Consider the following 9,292-nt stretch of genomic DNA (forward strand, 5'->3'; position numbering starts at 1 on the left):
CGGGGAGATGTGGGGGTAAGTGCCCGTGTTAAGGGCCTCTTGGTGGGGGGGAATGTATATCTTTGCAGACCCCTGATTACAGGGTTAGTTGTCTGGGCAGGTTGCCTCACCTGCTTTGATTGTGGCTCCGCCCACTTCCAGCCGGCCAGAATTAAGAGGCTGTCTGGCCTGGTGTCAGAGACCTTCCTGCAGTATCTGCTGAAGGCGTGCGATTGTGGTGTTCATTGATCTTGAACTCTTTTCCAGTTTGCAAACTTTATTGGGAACCGGCTGTGATGGCCGAGTGGTTAAGGTTTTGGACTCGAAATCCAATGGGGTCTCCCCGCACAGGTTCAGATCCTGTTCACAGCGCCAGCCCGGCTAGCTCAGTCGGTAGAGCATGAGACTCTTAATCTCAAGGTCGTGGGTTCGAGTCGCACGTTGGGCGCCAAGTCACCTCTCTGTCCGGTCTACAGGACCTGGTAAGATTTACCCTTTTTTTAAAAGCTGGTATGATGTCATGGTGACAGTGTTGCATGGTCTATTATCTCTCTCTGTAGGATATGTCATCCTCTACTACCCCTCCTGGGGATGGTAGGAGGAAAACCTCTTCCAAGAGGAAACATCTTTCCTGCTTCGATTGCGACACACCGCTCCCTGATGGTAGGTAGCGGCTTGAAAGGTTGTGCCCTGCGGGGTACTACTGGTCCTATAACGTGCCTATTTTCAGGCTATGAGTGGGCCCGTTGTCGCGGGTGCAGAGGTCCTCCACCTGTGGAGCCCTCTCCCAGAGATATGATGGCATGGGTCAAGGAGATGGTGAGTTTGGGCATCGCTTGGGTAAATACTTTTTCCCTTGCTTGTACTCTCCTTTTTGTTTTGCAGGATGATTCCCTCAAAGGGATCCATTGCACCTTGTCTCAGCTCACCAGGAGACCATGCTCTGAGCTCCGTTCCTCGTCTCTCCCCCCCCCCTTGTAACACCTGCGGGTGGCAGAGGATGATTCCTCCGAGGACGACTCAGTTATTCCAGCAGAACTGCGTTCCATTATGAACAAACGGGCAGGCTGCTGAAGTCCATCCGGTCTACAGTGGGCCGAGATGTTGACGGGGAAGCCTCCACGTCTGCCTCTGGGGGACATATTGCCTTCCATGCGGACGCCACGCTGACCGACCTTATGGTGCAGCAGTGGAAACAGCCAGAGAAAGGACATTCGCTTTCCAGGATCTTCAAGTGGGATTCCTGGGGGCCTCCCCCGAAGGTGGATTTGGCCGTAGCAAAGCTGTCCCGCAGAACCCTGGTGCCCTTGGAAGATGGTTCAAATCTTCAGGACCCTCTGGATCGTAGGGCGGACTCCGTTCTGAAGAAGGTCTACTCAGCTTCCTCCGCACAAGCCTCTGTGGCCATAGCCTCCTCTATGGTTGGTGACTTTTTCCGCAACCGCTTAGCCGCCTTGGAGCGGGATATAGACTTGGGCGTAGACAGAGATGAGATTCTGGCCTCTATGAAAAGAGTTCATAGGGCTGCAGATTATTTGGCGGAATCCTCCTGCCATCAATTTAAAATCTCCGCCAAATCTATGGCGTTGTCTACTGCGGCCCGTAGACCCCTTTGGCTAAAGCCTTGGCGGGCAGATTTTGCGTCTAAAGCAGCACTCTGTGCTCTCCCCTTTGAGCCGGGAAGGGTGTCTGGCCAAAGCTTAGACGCCATTATGGAGGGATTAGCTGAAGGTAGGGGAAGGTCCCTACCTCAAGCATCCAGGGGCAGACGTGCTCCCCCTAGAGGCAGAGGTTCTTCCTCTAATTATAGACGCCCTTCCCAACAACGGCGTTTTAGATATCGCCCTAGGGGAGCTGGTCGTGGCGCTTCCAAGGAGGACACCAAGAGGAAGCCTGAGTTTTGACGTGGGGCAGCTCCCTGTGGCCCCCCTTCCTGTGGGAGGACGTCTTTCCTCCTTTTCCAGAGCATGGTTCACCCATATCCAAGACCCATGGGTGTTGAAGATCATACAACACGGGTATCACATCGACTTTCATCTTCCACCTCCAGATCGGTTCGTTTCCACCCAAACTCTTCCACCTTCTCAGCAGGCCAGTCTAGAAGCCTTGGTTGCCGAATATGTTACCAAGGGCGCCCTGGAGAAGGTACCAGCCTCAGACCTCGGTCTGGGAGTCTACTCCCCCGTCTTTCTGGTCCCCAAGTTCACCGGGGGCTGGAGGATGATAATAGATCTGAGGTACCTCAATCGGTTTATCAGGAAGAGGTCATTTCGAATGGAAACCGTGGATTCCGTGGCTGTGTTTCTTCAGCCAGGAGAGGTGATGGTTACCCTCGATTTGAAGGACGCCTATCTACATGTCCCCATTGCTCATTTCCACAGGAAGTTCCTCAGGATTGCCGTCGCTATGGCCGGCCACAGGGAGCACTATCAATTCACAGCTCTGCCATTTGGCATCACATCCGCCCCACTGGTATTCACCAAGGTGATTTCTCCGGTCGCCGCGGCCCTCAGACTTCAGGGTCTTTTCATCGTCCCTTATCTAGACGACTGGCTACTGAAAGCTCAGTCTCCTGCTGCTCTCCTCCAGCAGCTCAACCTTGCCATCAACTTCCTACAGGAGTTAGGATTATCAATTGGGAGAAGTCCGAAATCGTTCCATCCACCTGAAGAAAATTCCTCGGATTTATAGTGGATTCAGAAGCGATGCAGATCTTCCTCTCCAGTCCAAGGAAGGAAAGAATCCAAGCCAGTGCACGATTCCTATTGCGCACTCGGCAGGTAACCATCCGGACCGCCATGAGAGTCCTGGGCCTGATGTCATCCTCGGCCAGGGCGGTGCCTTGGACTTTATGGCATTTGCGTCCCCTGCAGATGGAAGTGTTGAGAACCTGGAACAGGTCTCCACGGGGATTGCACAAGAAGATCTGCCTTTCTCCCGCTACCCGTCTTTCCCTCAGATGGTGGATACACCTGAAAGACGGAAGGTCCACGGTCCCGACAGTGTGGACCCTGTTGACAACAGATGCATCCCAGTGGGGATGGGGAGCCCATTGTCAAGACAAAACTGTACAAGGACGATGGAGATGTCCGGAGCTGGGGTCATCCAATCTCAAGGAACTCAGAGCAGTGTACCTGGCCCTAGTACACTTTGCCCCAGAATTGAAAAGCAAGTCTGTCAAAAACCGGTCAGACAATATGACGGTGGTAGTCTATATAAACAAACAAGGGGGCACCAGGTCACCAACCTTGCTGAGAGAGACGAATCTCATATTTGCCTAGGCGGAGAAGAATCTGGTCCAGTTATCCGCTGTTCACATAAAGGGCTCCCTGAACATGGTAGCGGATCAGCTGAGTCAGGGTATTACCGTATCAGGAGAATGGTCTCTCAATCCAGACGTATTTCAACAGATCGTCCAGAGATGGGGTCTCCCGGAGGTCGATCTTATGGCTACCCGACTCAACGCCAAGGTGGGGACCTTCTGCTCTCTGTACCAGGAGGACAATCCCTTGGCGGTGGATGCCCTGTCCATCCCATGGAGGTTCAGGCTGTTTTACATATTCCCTCCAATTCCAATCATACCGAAGGTATTGATAAAAATAAGACAGGACCAAGCCTCGGGAATAGCCATAATCCCGTTCTGGCCAAAAAGGGCTTGGTTTGCTCAGCTCATACAAATGAGTCAGGGCATATATTGGAGGCTTCCCCCACTCCCAGACCTGGCAACCCAAGGAGAGCTGAGATGCCAGGATCTGAGGAGACTCAACCTGACAGCCTGGAGGTTGACCAGTCCCTATTGAGAAATAGAGGACTGTCACAAGCCGTCTTGAAGACCCTATCCAGCGCCAGAGCAGATTCGACTAACAGCTACCGTCGAATAGGTAACATCTTTAATGCCTGGTGTCTGCAGCATCAAGTGGACTCCACCGATCCCCCTACGGAGGTGATCCTGGACTTCCTTCAAGACGGACTAGACAGAGGTCTTGCTGCGGCCACACTCAAGGTACACGTAGCGGCCCTGTCCGCCTATCTGGGGAGGCGTTTGTCTCAGGATCCTTTAGTGAGCACCTTTATTAAAGGGGCAACTAGGCTGAGACCGGTGGTAAACACCCCTGTCCACCAATGGGACCTTATTCCGGTCCTGAACGCCCTATGTGGCCAGCCATTTGAACCTCTGGAAGAGGTCTCCCTCAAGTCGCTAACCGGCAAAATGGCGCTGCTATGGGCAGTCACACCTGCCAAACGCGTTAGTGAACTACAAGCTTTGTCCGCTGAGGAGCCATATACCACCTTTTTTTCTGACCATGTACAGCTTAGGTTCCTCCCTGGGTTTCGTCCCAAGGTGCCATCTGCTGTAAACAGGAACCAACTGATTTCCCTTCCAGTATTTTTTTCCGTTCCCTTCTTCTGCTGAAGAAGAAAGATGGCACAAGCTGGATGTGGTTAGATGCCTGCAGATCTACTTGCAGCGCACTCGCCCCTTTAGGTGGACTGAAAACCTGTTGGTCAGCTACACGGGGAAAAACAAGGGCGCCAAAGCCGCCAAAGCTACAATATCACGGTGGGTTACCGAGACTATTAGAGTCGCCTATACCGCCCAAGGGCTGTCGGCTCCATCTTTCCTTCATGCCCATTCAACCAGGGCAGTGTCCACTTCACGGGCAGAAAGAAGTGCTTTGTCTGTGGACCAAATATATGCAGCTGCCTCTTGGGCATCTGAATCCACCTTCATTCGGCATTACCGCCTGAAGGACCAAGTGGCAGATTCCACTGCCTTTGCCCAGACCAGTTTAAGTTCGGTCATGGGTTTGTCCCACCCATCTTGGGGACTTGCTTGCTATATCCCCACATTGTGCCGCTGTTGAGGACGACAGGGAACGAGTGATTATGAAGATAATCTTGTTTCCCTTAGTCCTAACAGCGGCACAAGATTTCCCACCCTAGGAATCATATCTTATGTATAAAACTGTATATAAATGTAATGGAGGTACTTTTGTATTTACACGCAGAGGGGAGGTTCTTGTGCCCTCTTATAGGGCCTGCCACGCATTTGATTGGCTAATTAAATATCCGCCTGTCCTACCAGCACACAGGGGCAGAAATACCCCACATTGTGCCGCTGTTAGGACTAAGGGAAACAAGATTATCTTCATAATCACTCGTTAGTATGGCCAATTCTGATTGGTATATTGCTGGGATATTTGTGTCCAGTATCTGGCAGCTACCTGGTTTGTGGTCTTTGATGGTGTTTAGGCCTATATGGAACAGTCTATTTATGGGACACTAAACCACCCATTGGTCTATATGGACTGATGGCTTAGTGATCATCTCTATTCTCTTCTCTAGGACATGATCTGTGAAAAGTGACATTGGTGCCAAGATGACAAATGCATTTTGGATTTGGTAGTATTTTTGTTTTTCATATTAGGAAATGGACGTACATTTCAATAGTTATCATGTTTCTTTTACTTTCTCTGTATCTATATTTATAGATGTTTTATGTTATGCCCACCATGGGTTTTTATTTTATTCAGAGGTGCAAAGAACATGGTTTTATATCTCTCCGACCTTCAAGACCCAGATTTAATGACCTAGTGCTTTGCCTGTTAGTAAGCAAGTTGGTTTTCATCAGCGTTTCAAGAAAATGGCAGCATTAGTCATAATGTTAGAATGGCCGCTAAGTGCTCCATGGCAGTAATTGAGCAGAATCACAAAGAGCCGCGCCGGCTGATTCTAAAGCTTAATAAACATTTGTCCACAGAAGTTGCCGAAATCTATTTCAAGAATACAAGCATGAAAAATACCGCCCCCATGCTTTATATGTGAAACCATTATAGTGATGGAGGGTTTGGGAGAGTCAACAAGGGATACACTACATTTTGTGAATTGTGACAGTTTTTAATTTTTTCATCAGTTTGGTCAAAAAATTTTATATTCAGGGACCTCAGATCAAATTGATCACCAGGGATGTTGATAAGAAGTGATGGATCTGCGGTGTCAATTCTTTTTTCCCTACAGCAAGACAAGAAATTCACTTTAAAGGGTTTATCATAACAAATATTGTACACTAAAAAGAGACATGAGTGTGTGAATAAAGCCATAAACTATTATATTCCCTACAAATACAGTTTCATGTTTCAAGTTAGTCTGTGGCATTGACTCCACAGCCCATAAACAACAGCTGCCATCCCTAGTATCTTCTGCCACAAATGGACTGGTGGGGAATAAAAATTCGGATTAGCTTTTGATTATAGGCTGCAAGTCCAGATCAACATTCACCCAGATTTAATTTCCAACCAGACCATCAACTCCACTGGGCATTTCCAGATTGTACCCTGGCAAACTAAAAGGACATCTGTAGTCAAAGATGGACACATTCTGGTGGACGCTGTTCAGTTCTCTGTGAATGTCATTGTGCATTCTCTTTCCAGCTATGTTCCAGTCCTGGTTTGTCACAGCTGAACTTCTGTTACTTTTCTACGGCTGGATAATGAGCTCCGTACTGAATTGATAAAGTGACTGCCGCTATTGTCCACCACTTGACGTTAAAAATAAAAAAAGAGTGATGTTTGCCATCCTGTGGAGTAGGCAGCATCTGCTCATTGTCTACCGGGACTAGGGACGGTATCAAAGACATTGACAATTATGAAAGAGCTCACGCATTTCCAACACAATGGCTTTGTGAATCACCAGTGACCTGAGGCAGCATAATCGCAGCATCTTAACATGAATGTTTCTTCCTTAGCCATTTCAGAAGAACTATTTCGAGACTTGAGGGCCCGACTCTTCAGAGAAAGCATCGCTTTAAAGGACAACCTTTCATAAACATCACAATTTACATTTAGCTTAAATATCTTGAAAGCCAAGACCCGGATTACAGTATTTAGTTTCCATGGAAGCTAATGGCATTTTTACATATTGATCAGCCAGTCCGTAGAGAGACATGACATAACCAGCAGCGTATTATTGGACAACCATGTCAATGAGGGCCAGAATATTAAAAAATGTTATCGCCAGATAACAGGATTATGATAATGCCGTCAGACATGACAAGGTATAGATTAGAAAGAAACAGTTGCCAGAATTTTATTCAAAGACAACTTTTCACTTTTTTTTACTTTATTTTCACACCAATAAAATTTGCTATACCATTGTATTGTATTAGGACTAGGACTCGTGATCCATCTAGTACAGGTTTATCTGTAGGGTCTGTCATAGAATTAATAATGAATCTCATGTAAGAAAGTGTAAGTAGTTTTTTGTTTTTTTAAAATTTCCTCTTGCCCTCAACTGAAGGTAGCGCAATTTTTCCAATACTTAAACTTATCCTCTACCCACAGAATAGGTTATAGGTGTCTCATTCTGTAGGGGTCCCATCAGTCAGACTCCTATGGACCCCCACTGTGCCCTCCTTTTTTAAATGGAGTGATGGTTGAGCACCTCTATGTAACTGCTGGAAAGAAGTTGAGTACAGTAGGTATCTCTAATTCGGCGTTCGCGACTTATGCCGCTGTCCGTCCTTTGTGTTTCTGCCTAAATCTCTGACCATTGCTATGTACACTGCCTGGCCCAAAAAAAAGTCGCGAGTGTTAATATTTAGTTGGGCCACCATGAGCACGAATAACAGCACGCATCCGTCTCGGCATGGAGTCTATAATGTTCTGTAGTGTAGACTCAGGGATTTTGATCCAATTCTCGAGTATCAGGGAGCCCAGGTTACGCAGATTCGTTGGGGGTGGTGAGTGACAGCGCAGGTTCCTTTCCAGCACATTCCAGTGTTTCGTGTGCTTCTCGACCATCACTCTGGAACAATGTGAAACGTGATTCATCTGACCACATGACCTCTCTCTTGCAAATGACAGGCGCCGACGTGTGTTGGTCTCTGTCACCAATGGCTTTCGTGTGGCGACACAACTGTTGAGACCAATTCCTTTGAGTTCTCGTTGCATTGTTCGCTTCGAAATGTGTTGCTCCGTCGACTTGAACATCTGTGTGAGCTCAAAGGTGGTTTTCCGGCGGTTATTCTTCACCAGTTGCTTTAGGGACCTACGACCTCGAGTTTCGAGTATAGTCTTACGCCCACACTTTCCACGGTTGGAGGGGGGTTTTCCACCATCTCGCCATGCTCGTATGATACGCTGAACAGTTCTTTGTCCGATACCAGTTACTTCAGCTATCTCCTTGGTCGATTTGTTGGCCTGATGCAATCCAATGACTTGCCCCTTCTTGAAGGCACTAACATCTCTTCCTCTGGTAGCTCTTCCGTTGGTAGACATCGCTTCACACCTTTAATTATGATCTGCACTTGACAGGCTACAGCTCAATTATATATATTCAAGAATATATGCAAATTCCTGTCATGAACAGTTCATAATTATATCAGGGGTGGAACGGTACCTTGTTGCACAAGGCGACTTTTTTTTGGCCAGGCAGTGTAGTTTTTCCAGGGATTTAGGTGGAAACATAAAGGGCAGACAGTGGCGCAAGTGTGAACGCTGCTTAATAGTGTTGCAAAGTTGGATTACTCAACCACACCCCTATTCAAATGGAGCATACTATTTACAAGGTCACACCAAATTTTGATTGGATTTAGGTCTCACTTTTGTTCATTTGCTTCATGTTGTTAGTTGTATAAACGATTAACCCTTCTATTTCTGAAAGCATTCTTACTTTGCAGAATTTTCCCATACCTGCCTAAAACTCTTGCCCAGTATTGTATGCCAGCCAAACCCAGAGGCATTGGCTGACTAATGTGTATGTAGACCCCCTGACGTACCTCCAAGAGCAGATATTAGAGGAAATGATTTCACCATGCCTGATCGTTTGCTATTGCTGGAGATATGGCCCTGCAGGAAGTGTTTGGTAAGTACTTTTTCTACTATCTCCATTAAAAAGACAATTACATTCAGCTAAACTGACTCTGTAAGATTATGTTGGAATCTAGAGGAATGGCGGCTTGAAGAGTATAGCGTATGACCAGTTGTAGACATATGCGTCAAGCTCTCATGAACTATAAATTATTGACTATTTAGAAGACTCCAAGAAGCCAGTCAAGGGAATTTATAGAAAAGTACATTATAGACGTGAACAGATTGAGAGATCTTGACTATGTTTAGAGATGAGATGAGTTATTAATAAAAAAGGAAGGGCTTATTTATCCAGACTGCAAAAGTGATGAGGAATACCTAGAGAATGAAAGATCAAATACGACAGCCCAAACGTGTCTAAAAATACCATATTTACCATGGCATAAGCGAAGGACATCTGGCTGAAGAATGGTTAATTTAAGTTATATAGCTTAGGGTTTTTCTCT

The 9,292-nt window shown here is 47.1% G+C and overlaps 1 non-coding gene across 1 annotated transcript; it reads left to right on the plus strand.

Moving 5' to 3' along the window:
* The first annotated feature begins 269 nt into the window (after positions 1-269).
* On the plus strand, positions 270-351 carry TRNAS-CGA (transfer RNA serine (anticodon CGA)). Its single transcript has one exon. It is a non-coding gene; the product is annotated as a tRNA-Ser (tRNA).
* The last annotated feature ends 8,941 nt before the right edge of the window (positions 352-9,292 follow it).

This window comes from Leptodactylus fuscus, chromosome 6 (genome assembly GCF_031893055.1).
Source record: "Leptodactylus fuscus isolate aLepFus1 chromosome 6, aLepFus1.hap2, whole genome shotgun sequence".
Classification (NCBI taxonomy): Eukaryota; Metazoa; Chordata; class Amphibia; order Anura; family Leptodactylidae; genus Leptodactylus; species Leptodactylus fuscus.